This window comes from Tachysurus vachellii, chromosome 22, assembly GCF_030014155.1.
Source record: "Tachysurus vachellii isolate PV-2020 chromosome 22, HZAU_Pvac_v1, whole genome shotgun sequence".
Lineage (NCBI taxonomy): Eukaryota > Metazoa > Chordata > Actinopteri > Siluriformes > Bagridae > Tachysurus > Tachysurus vachellii.
Genome location: NC_083481.1, coordinates 6,303,767 through 6,319,645, shown reverse-complemented (window position 1 = coordinate 6,319,645; position 15,879 = coordinate 6,303,767). Strand labels below are relative to the sequence as shown.

The following is a 15,879-nucleotide window of genomic DNA, read 5'->3' as shown; positions in this document are numbered from 1 at the left end:
ATGAATGAATGTTTTACCAGTTTGATTCTTGCCTTAACCTCTAGTGTAATGAATGTAAGCTTGCATATAACTCATTCATTCATTCATTTTCTACCGCTTATCCGAACTACCCCGGGTCACGGGGAGCCTGTTCCTATCTCAGGCGTCATCAGGCATCAAGGCAGGATACACCCTGGATGGAGTGCAAACCCATCGCAGGGCACACACACACTATCATTCACTCAGGCAATCACACACTACGGACAATTTTCCAGAGATACCAATCAACCTACCATGCATGTCTTTGGACCAAACACACAAGGCGGAGGCGGGAATCGAACCCCCAACCCTGGAGGTGTGAGGCGAACGTGCTAAACACTAAGCCACCGTGCCCCCCGCATATAACTCAATTTAGATTTAATAATTGACTTAAATTATAACACTCACATATAATATGTGATAATAAATATCCATAATTAATATGGTCTCCTACTGTTTAATGTCTCTCACTGCCTATAGAATACTTTTAATTTGGCATAATGCTGAGTGCTCTAGGATCTGAATTGCTTCAGAAATGCTGCATGTGATCGGCAACACACAGAGATACAGAGCAGTATGTTAATAACCGTGTTGTGTATGACTTCCTGATGCAACGCCATGAAAGCATGGAAAAGAAAACCACCTACCTCAACATACTGTGATTAATATGTTGTTTACAAATCACACATCAGGTTATAGAATTGAATATTCAGTGGTTCAGTGTGTTAGTGTTTCTTTTATATTCCTAAACAGCTACTATTATAAAACTTTATTTAAGACGTGTATTATGGGATGGTGTGAGTTGAAAATGGATGTACTGATGTGACCACAACATTATTATATATAAGTGCAGCATCTCTGAAATGACCTTTAATATCTTTGACACTACTTTGTACTACTTTTCTACTTTTAAAGAAGAAAATTAAATTAAAACATGTTTTCAAGTATTTTTGTTCTTTAAACTAGCTTATATTCACTTTATTATTATTTCTTTTCTTATATATTTCTTTTCTTATTTGTTTGTTTATTTATTTATTTTTAATGAGAAATACACTATTAATGATACACTATTAATGGTACACTATTAACACTATTAATGTGCAATAAAAAACAATGAAGGTCAGATATAATAGAATATGTTACATAGTTTACATAAAAACATGAAGCAGTTTCATTGCAAATACTAAATTTAAACAACTTTTTAAGTACTAGATTAAAAATTTAAATGTATAATTAGTGCAACGCAATTATATTATGCCAAGGGTTTGATATTTGGTTCAGGAAAGAGGTCAGAAATTGATATTATTTAGGGCTTTGAAAATACATGAAATATAAGGACCACAAAAGGATGTACATAAAACAAATTGTGTTCATGTTCATGTGAGAACTAACTTACTTAAGTCCTTAGTTTTATGTTCTATGTAGCTCTGTCTTTATTCTATGTAGCACCATGGTCCTGGAGAAACGTTGTCTCATTTCGCTATGTACTGCATATATACTGTATAGTTCAAATGACAATAAAAGCTTTTTGGCTTGACTTGATGTGAAACCAATGTATGAATTTGAAATTCTTTGAGATTTTCTTTCAGTGTATCATACCAGTTTTTATGGGCTTGATACTGTATCTGCTGTTATAGAGTCTTACAATCTAAACAGGAAAATAAATAAAAGTAACTGCAATTAGACGCATTAGACTGTGCTGAAGTCATATTTCTTGGAAAAACAAGAGTTTTGCCATTTTGTTGTGCTTGTATATTCATGTGACATTTACACATTCGTGCTTTTCTGTCTGCTGAGATATTTGTGATTGCTGATTCATCACATCTACCACAGCACTACTGAGGCAAAGGATTCAATTCCAAATTCTACAGAAGAGGAATTTCACAAACCGGTTGAACAAGACATGAATCAGAACTGAAACAAGAACTAAATCTACATTCATAAAGCATACCACAAACAACATTTGGTGCAAAAGAGAAGTGTGTAATCCTTGCATACACAATATAAAACGCTTCTCAAACTGTCTCCAAATGTTATTTGGAGTATATAATGTTCATACACTACACACACTGTGGTTACAAAATAACCACAACCACTGAACATTTTTAAGCACATCACAGGATTCATGAAGAAGAAACTGCTACCTAAATGCATTTAAAATCTACCTACTTTTGAAGTTTTTATTTTGCATTTCCTGCTTATTTCAGTTCTTTAGGTTTTAGTTCTTTTAGGTTTATAAACTCTTTATATAAATAAGTTTTGTCTTATAATACGATTTATTTAATGCCATCTACCTGGTGGTCCAGGGTCAGGATCCCATGCTCTCATCTCTGGAGTTTTAATTCCCAGGCAGAGCGCTAACCCAGCCACTGAAGATCTGACTCCCAGTGCTGGTCCCAAGCCCAGATAAAAATGGGAGGGTTGCATCAGGAAGGGCATTCCACGTAAAACCAGTGCCAAATCAAATATGCGGACCAAATAATCCACTGTGGTGACCCTGCAGGTGATAGGATACCATTTAATACTATCTTGATTTGAAAATGTATAAAGTATAACTTTTAATGCTGATTTCTGCTCTTTCTGTTCCTGCATGCTTAACATACGGCCATGAATAAATACATTTTAAATCTTTGGAAGTCTTTGGATTGTGTAATTCATTATATCAGAATGTAGAAAAGTTGAAAATCATTAACAGAAACTTTTATTAATAGTATGGTGCATATGTTTATATATATTATATATATATATATATATATATATATATATATATATATATATATATATATATATATAAATATATATATGAATATATATATATATTCATTCATTCATTCATTTTCTACCGCTTATCCGAACTACCTCGAACTACCGAACTATCTCAGGCGTCATCGGGCATCAAGGCAGGATACACCCTGGACGGAGTGCCAACCCATCGCAGGGCACATACACACACACTCTCATTCACTCACACACTCACACACTACGGACAATTTTCCAGAGATGCCAATCAACCTACCATGCATGTCTTTGGACCGGGGGAGGAAACCGGAGTACCCGGAGGAAACCCCCGAGGCACGGGGAGAACATGCAAACTCCACACACACAAGGCGGAGGCGGGAATCGAACCCCCAACCCTGGAGGTGTGAGGCGAACGTGCTAACCACTAAGCCACCGTGCCCCCTATATATACATATATATACACACACATATACATATATATATATATACATACACACACATATACATATATATATATATATATATATATATATATATATATATATATATATATATATATATATATATATATATATATATATTTTGTATGTTGCACATAGAAAAAAAAATAGGCTTTGACTACAACCTTGATTAGAAATGCAAAAACACAAACATTAAAAATGCATGACCTTCTCAACTCAAGCTGCACACACTGACTTGGAGCTTTCTGTAGCTCAATAAATGAAAGGAAGGAAGTTTGCATCATTTCATTGTAATGCGATTTTAAAAGCAAATAATCACTGAACTTGCAGGGCTTATCCATTAAAAATAAAATCTATAATTTAAAAAGAGAAATGATGAATAAAAAGCTTGACATGGATAAATCCAGCTTTATTTCAGGAAACACACAGAAAGTGTTATGAAATGGAAAGATCCCAATGCAGAGGATCTGGCAGGAAAAAAAAGGTACACAAATCTGTAATATGTGTTGATAAGATCAGTGATTATCAGTGCTAATTCTACAGTGCCTGTGAGATTATTGAACAACTTGAGCAGTCCAGAAGGTCAAACTAAATGCATAGTGTACTGTTATTGATTACTAAACTTCTATCTCATTGATTGCTTTTTGGGAGCTAACGTACAGTGAACAAATAGCAAAAAATAATCCTAAAGTAACATTATTTAAACTCATCGATATACTATTGCAAATAAAAGTCTTGCAAATGAAAAAAATATATCATACTTCTTCCTTATTTTGTTTACAATGATAAGGGTGACCTCTGTGTCCTGAATCTAATAAAAGTTGGACAGCTGGAAGCAAGTTCCTACAGTGCAAGTCTTGTGTTTGTATTCTTACATAACTCTGTGTGTGTGTGTGTGTGTGTGTGTATGTGCATGTGTGAGTCCTCCCACAGTGCAGAAATAATATCTACATTTAATTCCATATGGACTGCTGAAGATAGAAAAGCTGAGCAGATGATCATGGGCTCTTATAGTTATTCTGTCTGTTTGAGTTTTTGAGTCAATAATCCAGCTACAATATTATATGGCTCGCAGTTAAATATATATATTTCTATAATAATGTGCAAGACAAAGGACACATTGACTAAGAGAAAGGCCACTGCCTCCACCAAACGTTACACACACACACACACACACAAACGTCAGATATAGTGTGCTGTAAATAGGATCGATTGTTTTTTCTTTTTTTTAAGTTATTTATCTGATGCATGCATATAGGTTATTTTGAAAGACACTTTGTTTACCTGTGCGTATAAAAAACTTACATTACTTACATACTTGTAAAATATCTTATCGGTGAGAACCAAATAGCGGCTCAAACAGCTTCATTTTCTTTGTGCTTTACCGTCATTCTTCAACTTGACAGCAGATCTTCTTTATTCCCAATCTGGACACTTATAAACTATGCAGTCTCTTGAGCAGAATCCCAAGGAGCTTGCAATGCCATTGCTTTTTCGCCCATTTCCATCATTATTAATACCTTAAGTGCAAAAACAAATAGGATTTGAAGCCCCGTGAACATGAAGGCTCTTGGGGACATTGCTTTGTCCTTTTAAATTAAACACACTTCAGTGGATTTCTTCCAACGTGTAACAGTGCTGAGCTGCATGTCGTATACCTCCCGTCTCATGAATCAATGTTTAGTAATCCAAATCAACCATAGCAGTGTTAGCTCAATGGCTGGCGTTCTGTACTCATTGACTGGAAGCTTCTGTTTTCAAATCCCAGAGATATTTAGATTGTAGACTGCATAAATTATCCGTGTCTGTTAAATATTTCCCAAAAACAGCAAAACCTCACTCACTCTCACTCACTCATTTTCTACCGCTTATCCAAACTACCTCGGGTCACGCGTCATCGGGCATCAAGGCAGGATACACAGAGTGGCAGGATGGACAGAGTGCCAACCCATCCCAGGGCACACACACACTCTCATTCACTCACACAATCACACACTATGGACAATTTTCCAGAGATGCCAATCAACCTACCATGCATGTCTTTGGACCGGGGGAGGAAACCGGAGTACCCGGAGGAAACCCCCGAGGCACGGGGAGAACATGCAAACTCCACACACACAAGGCGGAGGCGGGAATCAAACCCCCAACCCTGGAGGTGTGAGGCGTACGTGCTAACCACTAAGCCGCCGTGCCCCCCAACAGCAAAACCTGAGTTGTTTTTTCCACTTTTTTTTTTTTTTTTTGCAGTTGTTGAAATGTTTTTTATTAAACGGTAGATTTATTAAATCATTTTTTGTCTTTTTATAGTTACATTAAAAAGTCCTGTTATTGTATATTTTATAACAGCTATAAACAGACAGTCCCTTACTATCCTTTCTTTTTTTTTCTCTCACTTTACATTTGAAGATAATACAACAAAATCACAGTTGATAAAAAGGTTGTCTTGTCTATTACAGTTTTGCAGATTTCATCAGGACTTCCAAAAAACTCTTGCAGATTTGCACAACAATGAGCATCTGTCCATTCGTCGTTTGTTCAACCTCTGTTACTCTCAGGACCTTATTTGGAGTAGAAGCACTTACAGTATACCGCCTCATGGCTGTATTCTTGAAATATGATTGGTTAGAAAGTGTGCATTGTTTTTGTATAACAGCACGGCTCACGAAACAGCAGGGTTATATTAATCCACTCGTTTTAATTTGTTATTGTTTTTATAGAATCAGCTTGTACATGGGATTTGTATGTAATGGATTTTTTGTTTAAATGTGTATTAAAATTTATGGAAGGAATCTCAATCTTTGTAACATGTGATGATTTGTAGTTTTCCACCAGCAAGAAGAGTCTTCAGGATTATATGGTTTCTGGTTATCCAATAAAATGATAAGCAGTGAGAGAGAGAGAGAGAGAGAGAGAGAGAGAGAGAGAGAGAGAGAGAGAGAGAGAGAGAGAGAGAGAGAGAGAATGACTGTTAATTGCCGCTAATGCTTAAGGTTTAATAGAAACTAACTAGTCTTGCAGACATTCTACAACCTTAAATCTTAACTATAAATTGTATAAACATGCCATTTATTATAGAATAACACATCTAGTTCATGCTCTTATACAAAAATAACTTACTTTGGAATGTTAAAGGCACTCTGCTGCACCTTGTGCCATATCACACCACCCCATCCCGGAGTATTTTCACAGGATGTTGTAGCCTAGTGTTTAGGGTTTTGGACTATTGATTGATTGAAAGGTTGCAAGTTTGAATTCTCAGGTTCACCAAGCTGCCACTGCTGGGCCCCTTAGCAAGGCCCTTAACCCTCAATTGCTTAGTTGTATAAAATTTTAGTTGCTCTGCATAAGGATGTATGACAAATGCTGTAAACATAACCTAGGATTTGTCAGGTGTTGTTCCTTCTTTAATCCATTAGTCAGGTTTATCTGTCAGTCCTTTTTTGCCCGTACTTATGGTCATTTGTGGGATGCTTACGTCTGCAGCACTTATACTGTATTACTGACAAATATTTACCTGCGTGTAAACTGCATTGGAATTGAATTGGAAGGGCTTGCCATATGAGTATAAAAGTATAAAATTGCTGAGTGGAAGATCACTGAATTATTGATCGCTGCTGCCCATTAGATTACATCAGCTAGGTTACAGAGAGCAAGCATGTTCCAAGTGACAGGTCCAATCAAAGTGAGTCTTGGCATACCATGTTTGATTTTTTCACCCGAGTTCTTTTTCATGACTTTTGCGCTTCAGGAATCAATCAACTGTTTACATTTTGAGATTATATTCTGTAACTAGGATCTTAGGCACAGGTGACGAAGGTTGACCTTATTAAAGCATATCCTTATTGATCTATCATCACCAGGGCTTTCTTTAAGATGGCCAGTTTCATACCCAGTAATATCGATCGCAAAGATAGGAGTCTTGAGAATCGACCTGCATGTTGGAGAGTGAGAGTGAGTGTTTTATCTGTAGAAACAGGGTTTCAGATACTTGAGTTGATTGACGTGTTTGTGTTGTATGGCACTTCTACACTAACCAATTTTACCACTTTTTGGGCTACGCTGATGTACTGCAGTTTCTTCTATTTCAGAGTGTAGATGATCGTGATTGTATCTTTCAGCTACAGATACAAAACTTTTTTTTATTATTTTTAATATATAAATCTATCATAAATAATCACACTAAAACTGGGGATCTCAGATAGTGTCTCTCAAAGCATTTAGGGACACTGGCAGATTCGGGTATTTATTTATTTTATTTATAAAAATTTTTCAGAATTTTATTATTTAAAAAAATAAACTAAAGTTAATAAGGATAGATATTGGACACAATTAACGTCACAATTATAAGTGCTAGAATTTCAAGCCTTATATAACATAAAAGGTTCTCACACATACACAAGGTGCACAAATATTTCTCACGTCATGTGTGATGTACATTTGTTTTGGAAAAATGCATAGTAGCTACTGCATATACCCACTTTATCATTTCTTTATCATTAGTGCTTTGTTTATTTAAGTGTAAAAGTAACTACTATGTTTATTTTTGTAAATTATACAGTATATACAGTTTTCTATAAATATTAAGCCTTTTCATAAAATCTCTATGGGTTAATGGGGTACTAAAAAATGAACACATCAGCAAAATTATTCTGTGGCTGTTGCAGAACATTTATAATTCTATACAAACGTCATATTTTCAAACCTGTACTGTCCCAGAAATATACAGTATATCATACTGAACATAAATCATATAAAACAGATCCGTTTTCTTGATTATTTTCTTTCTTTTATAAGTCCTAGAGCATCAGATTGCATTCTATTGTAAGATTTTACTTTTAAGCTGAGCACTGCATACTAAATACCCTTCCATCCAGCTCCACATTTATACAGCATGTGCACATGTTTTCAAAGGTTTGGTCCTTCAGTCAGTTTTGTTTTCTATGCATATGGTACCTTTTATCAATATCATTAATAATCATAATGTTAGTGTCAGTGCTGAACTTGGATTGGTTTTGGACTTTTGGAATCAGTTGGTTTCGATTTCTTTTCATTATTTGATCGTATTGATTTTACGTCGAGCAGAGGATGGCCACAAACACGTTCCTGATCAAACTTTGGCTTTAATCATAAACCAGTGTTTATGCTTCTAATTGCTCCTGACAGTAACTGACAGACAGACAGACAGACAGACAGACAGAAAGAGAGTCAGACAGTTAAAACTCATATTAATGTGGTTTGAGAGAGCGTTTGTGTGGCTGTATATGTAAAAACTGCAAAAATAAACACCAGACATTATTATAATCGCAATAACCAAAAAGATAGATAGATAGATAGATAGATAGATAGATAGATAGATAGATAGATAGATAGATAGATAGATAGACAAACAGACAGTTAACTCTTTTCAGTATGAAAAACTCAGAAACTATGCACTATATGATAGATAGATAGATAGATAGATAGATAGATAGATAGATAGATAGATAGATAGATAGATAGATAGATAGGAAGGCAGGCAGACAGATAGACAGATAGACAGATAGAAAGACAGATAGACAGACAGACAGACAGACAGATAGATAGATAGATAGATAGATAGATAGATAGATAGATAGATAGATGGGCAGGCAGGCAGACAGATAGACAGATAGAAAGACAGATAGACAGGCAGACAGACAGACAGACAGACAGACAGATAGATAGATAGATAGATAGATAGATAGATAGATAGATAGATGGGCAGGCAGGCAGACAGATAGACAGATAGAAAGACAGATAGACAGACAAACAGACAGACAGACAGACAGACAGATAGATAGATAGATAGATAGATAGATAGATAGATAGATAGATAGATAGATAGATAGATAGATAGATAGATGGGCAGGCAGGCAGACAGATAGACAGATAGACAGATAGAAAGACAGATAGACAGACAGGCAGACAGACAGACAGATAGATAGACAGATAGATAGATAGATCAGTTGTCTGTGTGGTTTGAAAGAACTTGTATGACTGTTTATGTGGAAAACACACAGAAGCCCCAGTGTTTGAAGGGGAGGAGTGAAAGCGAGTTCTCCTCCTCCTCGTCCTCCTCCTCCTCCTCTTCCTCCTCTTCCTCCTCCTCCTCTTTTCTCTCTCAGAGGTGGGGACTTAAAGAGTACTCGTATATCCAAACCTGGCTGCTTTTACTTCCCATTACACAGCTCGTCTGCGGAGGAGCTGTAGAGAAGCTGAGGAATACTAATAGACTTTGGTGGAGGGAGAAGCTGCAGTGCTTGTAGAGAGCCGCTCTGCCCCGCGGACACGTCTCCGTCATGTGATTGTCCTTTTTCTGTCACACTTTAGCTTAGCTTTTTCTTTCTTTCTTTTTTTTTTTTCACTTCTAGTTTTTTTCTGCTTCGTACAGAGACAGGGTGAACGCTGTGCTTTTGAAACGGTGGATTCGGTTTGAGAGATTTTAACGAGGGAGGAAAGGAGTTTGTTACAGAAGAAACACGTCGTGTTGGTGAAAGCTGACACAAACCTGACCAGCACGACGTTACTGGGACATTTTATTTTCTGTGTGTGTGTGTGTGTGTGTGTGTATGTGTGTGTGTTTCTCAGCGAAGACACACCGAAAGCATTTGGCTCAACTCATTACGGTTAGTCTTTCATGTTTTTTTTTTGGTCTATTTTTTTTCCCTATTTATGTCTGAATGATTGCGAGGGAATGTTTAGGCTTTGACGCTCTCTGTCTCTTGGATCGACTAGTCAAGGCTTTGACGACCCGCTTGTGGCAGTGAAAGTGCTCGACTTACGGCTTGGTTTTAGGACGAAAAACCTCTGAGATGACACGAGATTGGTTTCCGCCTTATGTACAAGCGTTATAGACGGTATTTAATACGTGACAGGGCTGGATAACGCTATTAAACGACGCTTCTGTTATGTCGACTCTACGGAAAGAAAAATAATGACTAGAAACGCTGTTCTAGCTCAAACGAGGTAAGAGATTTATTAACCGGTTATTAATTCATGCGTTCCTTTTTTCTCTTCCCTGCACGTTATTTATTTCTTATACGCGAGCTTGTGAATGTTTTTTTTTTTTTTTTTTTTTAATTTGTGAATATTTTTGTGTGGCTTTTACATTATGTATAGAACGTTAGCTCGCTGCTTTGAAGCTAGCTAGCTGTAGCTAGTCTCACTTCATCCTCCTGTTAGTAGGAACAGGTGTTAGCTTGTTAGCATCATCGATGTCCTGTCACATCACAAGCTAAAAATGTTACGTCTCCTCGTCAGTACTTTTAAAAATATCATATTGTCTTTATAATACACGTTCTCTTCGGCTAGGTGTTAATAATGCTACTTAGCCTGCCAGCTAGGTGGTTATTCCTGTGGGGTATTTATTTTTTTTGGCACCGCTTGATGAAATTAGCTTGCTAAAACCTTCTGTTAGAATTGAACTAAGGAAACGTTAAGTTAGTTAATGAGCTAAACTAGACTAGTTTTAGATTCGTATCGAAAATAAATGAGAATAAATGCATTACAGAATGAGTTGAAATAACTGTGTATGTCTAGGACGTTTGTGTTACTGCAAAAAAAAAAAAAACAAAACAAACAAAAAACGTATAATTTTCGGGTTGTTGTTTTTATTTAACGTTGTTCTGACTAGCTGTGGGAGTTAGCAAGGTGAGTTATTCAGGTTAGCAAGGTGGCTAACAGCGTAACGTTTAAAATAAATATGTAAAAGAATTAGAAATGGTAGCTTTCTGAGGCAATTTTTCGCTTTATCAAACACGGTTTTATCTTTTGAGGATCAAGGAAACGAGTCCTTTAGTCGACTTTTCGTTGACGTAGGTGGGTGTAAACAGAGGGTGCAGCAGCAGCAGCGCCCTTTACCGTTTTGGGCTTTGACATTTAGAGACATTGCGGTCAGATCAGTGGCCTTGTGAGAGATCTGTGGGACTGTGTGGTAGAGAGAAACTAATTGAAAATGTTTCGAGATGAAGATCAAGCTTAAATACAGCTCAGGTAATCGCTGATCTTTGTTTTGGGCGAGTGGGTGTGTATAAATGTGTGTATATGTTTTGTGTGTGTGTGTAAAACTACAGGCGAGTTTCTGATACCTCTGTGCATTCGTGGGTTGTTTTATTTTGTAATCAATCGCTCTTTTTTTACGTTTTCTGTGTCTATTAGAGATGTTTGTAACCTTTTTTGTCGGCTCCAGGAGGCGTTATTTGTCCTGCGATCTCCTGCAGTCTGTGTGAACGGCGCCGTTTACTGAGCTGCTCAAAGCACTGGGGCTCAGAGCTGCTTAGTTTGTTAGTTAGGTTAAAGAAAGAAAACAACAAAACAATGCACTTTACATCTCGTGTTCTGGATAAACAATCGATCATTGCGTTGACACGTTTTCAGTGAGCTGTGCTTGTGCTCAAAAAGTGATCACATTGATTGTAGTAATGTGTGTAGTTATGGCGTATTGCTCAGCCCTAGTGTGTGTGAAGTTATACACACGTTTGTGTCTCATGTATGCAAATAGAAAGTTATACATTAACATAGTTAAGTCATTTATGTTTCTGCTGCTAAACAGATTGGAGATGGGAACCGGTTAGTCCGACAAACCGAACACTTCGTTATCCGTATAAACAGGATTAATCATGACCCATATTGACGTATTGATTCATCAGCGTGATCACCAGATAATTTAATACGTTGTCACCTTCTGTTCGCACTTCTCCATTCAAGAATGATCACATCACTGATACCCTGCTGTTGGGAAAATATGTATTCAAACAAACCTAATTTTGAAATTTTTTCAAAACACGATCATCTTTCAATTGTATGTTTGACAGGCTGCTACATTTTGAGTGCAGATACCTGTCTTTTGTCAGATCATCTCTTTCATGTATATTAATATATATATTATTGCAGTATTTAGTTTAATGTAATCAGATAGTAAGCTTGGAACATCAAAAAAAAAAAAAGCCCTCACAACTTCCTAATGTTTGTCTTTGTATCTGAAGTTTGTAGTTATTTTTTGTGTGTGTTTCAGGACTGAAACCAAAATCCTTTCTCAGCTGTCCATGTCTGTCTGTATAATTATGTGTGGTTTTATTTTAGACATCCTAGGATGTCATGCACAAATACATGCAGTTGATAATCTGCCTGCCCTTTTTTTTGTGGTTGTTTTTTTTGGTCCCTTTAGATTTCTCTAGAGCTTCAAGCAACACTGACTGTAGTGTGGGTTGATTTTCTTGCTTGACGTCTCTGCATATAGATGAGTCTGATACATGCAGCTAAATCCACAAACACAAAAACACAGTGTATATACGTGTGTGTATATGTGTATGCAGTGTTAGTTTGGAGCGCTATCTCTGCCTTGGCATGTAGGCTGAGCCATGTTCTGCCAACTCCCTTTTCGTCCTCTGGGGAAGAACTAGAGGAGGTGGGATAAAATTAGAAGACAGGCATACATTTCCGAATAGTTTCCCCCCCCCACAGCTCGTGTCTCGCATACTGTATGTGTTTCTCAGTGACATACAGTGCAGTGCGAAAGTTTGTGCCCGTATTCTTCACCACACGGTGCAGCCAGCTGTTGGGGATAGTAAATGAGTCTAATTTTCCTCTAGAGTCCTGAGTATAATTGCGATAGTAGGTATTGCTGCAGTCCCTGAGGCTCCTCGATCACCTTCGGTGTATTGTAGTGAAGCTGATAGCCAGCCATATTGATTGGGTTTGTCCTGAAAACAACTCTCTTGGCTCTGTAATTGCACTCGTTTGTGGTTTTCGCGTCTGTGATGCATATGGCTATGCATAACGTTTATGATCATATAAAAAGGCAGCCTTATTATGTAAAATAACACCGTACTTGTATTTCAGTAATAGGTTTTGTTTTTTAGTGCGTTTTAATTTTGGAAAAATACAAATCCGATAATTAATATTCAGGTAGAGTTCTGTATTAGGTGAACCATATGGGATCCAAACCAATATTTGTTCTTGTTTCCTGTTTTCTGCCTAATTAGACAGATCATCATATTTGTAAATAATGTTGTTGTGTTAATATTCGATTGCAAATCCAGTGGCTGTAATGACTGTGACCTGTAGACGTTACCAGCTGCTGCACATCGTCACTGGTAATGCTTTGCTTGGCTTGTAAACCAGCCATTTATTTTTGGCTTATTTTTTTGGGGGGGGGCTTTTTGCCTCTGGCTTTTACTTCAGTACGTGATCTGCATCTGAGTGTTCAGGTCAGATGATTGGCGTGACTAAAAAACAACATTAAACATCTTGGATGTGGAGAAAAACATCAACAAAAAATACCCTACTGTGTTCTAGGGAGGCTGCTTGGATCTGAAAAATTAAGATGTGCCAGAATTCATCATGCCGCTGCTGTTGACAGCCTCATCATCAATAAAAACACGAGTTCCACCTATGAGGTGTTGCTTCAGATCAGTATTTTTCCCCTTCTTTTTCTCCAGACTTTCATCATTGTGTCACTCTTATAGACAGATGAGAAAAAGATTCACCTGTACCAGTGTCAGACCTCTACAGGGTTTTTATGTACTTTGTATCCTGGAGAGCCTTCTTGTTTTCAGCCAGTTTTTCTTTGTGACTGAAAGTATTATTTAGTCATCCATCACAGCGATATTGTGCAGTTTACCAGCCTGCTTGTGGTTGGTCAGCTATCGGGTGCGTTCTTGTTTCATAACGGCAATGAAGAACACACCTCAGGTTTTAATTTTGTCTCTTACAAAAAAAACCAAAAATAAAAAAGGTGCTTGTGTTCCGAAGGGGGGAAAAAACATCACAAAAACAGCAAACGGTGTTCTGGGTATATTGGTTATATATTGCAACCCTCTGAAATCAAATGATCATCTTAAGTAGTGATTATATGACATCTGAAACGTACTTCTATTTTGAAGATAGAACTAAATGCCTTACACGTTAAACAGCAGTAACAACTTTTACCCAAAGCAGTCGAGAGTTAACTGTAGAGCGTTTGGTCATCGAAGCAAGGCAAAGTAACTTCCAGTATTAATTGTCCAGCAGCTTCTGGTCTCAACAAATGGCTAGAAAAAAGGTTGAACTACAGTATATGGTACTTCATAAAAAAAACTGTATATTCATTACGGAATAAATTATGGGAAACTAGGTGTTGTGATGCAGTAAATTATTGTATTCTTCTTGTATGATCATTTCCCTTACGGAGTATATGTCTTGCTTTTGTCAAATAACAGCAGTGTGCTTTCGTATTTCATTTATTGGCATAGAGTTTTTTTTTTATTTCATGTATTGGTCTTAGAGTATGACATCAGAGTGATGCAGAAAAGGACTTAACTCCTGGCCAATCAGATTCAAGAATTCAAGAGAGTTTTGTTATTTAAAAACTTGTTTGTTACGCTAACTGTCTGGAATGTGTCTTGTATAGTGTTTGGTATTGCAGCATTTTCCATAGCACTATCTATCACTGTCTGTTATTATTTTAAGTATGTATTTTATTTAAGTGCAATTTTGTATTTGAGACAAGAGTGCAAACTGTGACCCCTTTTTTTTTTTTTTTTTTCTTTTTTTTTTTTTCTTTAGAGTGCTAAAGTTAGCCATGTAACTTTGCCCCACTTGGGTTTAAAAATAGAAAAGTGGTGGGATGGGGAGGGCAGTAGCCACTACCAACTATTTCTTTCATCTGACACACGCATGCTACTGTTTGACAGATCTGGAGTGCATCTCTGATTGTCCTGTCTCTTCTCCATGTACACCTAGTGGCAAAGTCCTGTGAAATCCAACAGCCAGGAAGTTAAAACAGAGTCGTGTTTCATAACGTGACATGCAAGGCAGAGTCATGATTGGATTTGAAACCTAATCAAGAGACGGCATGGCTGGGCGAACCCGCACTCGCAGCATAAGAAGCTCTTTCTTCGAGCACACACAGCTCCTGTTTGTTTTCCCGCGAGCCGCTTCATCCTTTTTGAGGCTCAGTGCGCTGCAGCACAGCAGCGTGCAGTGGCTCACGGTTCAATCTGCAGACTAACCTAGATTTCTGTAGCGCTGCTCGTAAATAACCGGGGGTTCAGTTTCAGAGCGAGGAGGCGTCTCATCCTGTACACAGTTTCATCATGTAACACTGCACCATCTGCAGATTTTTTTTAGCAAGAATCATTTTACTACGAGAGAACGTAGAGCAAAGTACACTAAATACACAAACGCTTCAAGCTGCTGCTTTGTTGAAGGACATAAAGAAGGTAAAGTAAACAAATCTAGGAAAGGCATGCTGCTGTTTAATAATGATTCATTTGTTACTTATTAAACAGTCAGTATCACCTCCCTGATTTGTTTTGATATGTACAACAATTCTAACTGACTACTTTAAATGCTGGTCTCTAATGATAAATTATGCTTCTCAGTTCCTAAACTTTAGCAATTTGTACCCTAATTGGAGAAGCCGCAGTACCAGAAATGGCAAAAACATGTTTAATGCCTATCCCCGATGAGGAAAGCACACATTGAAGTGTAATTCTTTCAGCAAACAGTCCAGAACTCAAGACTTTAATCTACAAAGTCATGTTGACCCAGTTTCAAGTAAGACTTCTTATGATTGTTTTTTTTTTTCAGTATGTATAAGAACTTTTTGAAAGTCACAGGGGAAAAAAATACTTAGACGCACAAAATCACGAACACATCATAC

The 15,879-nt window shown here is 37.1% G+C and overlaps 1 protein-coding gene across 3 annotated transcripts in view; it reads left to right on the top strand.

Annotated features, from left to right (window-relative positions):
- Positions 1 to 9,387: 9,387 nt before the first annotated feature.
- dag1 (dystroglycan 1) overlaps positions 9,388 to 15,879 on the top strand; it is a 29,532-nt gene continuing 23,040 nt past the window's right edge. The window contains exon 1 of one of the 3 annotated variants that reach the window (XM_060858200.1): positions 9,388 to 9,862. The gene's annotated coding sequence lies outside the window, so the exon portion shown is untranslated. Of the gene's footprint in view, positions 9,863 to 9,929; positions 10,203 to 10,828; positions 11,229 to 15,879 lie in introns of those variants that run through there. The other 2 variants (XM_060858201.1, XM_060858202.1) reach the window with 2 other exon arrangements.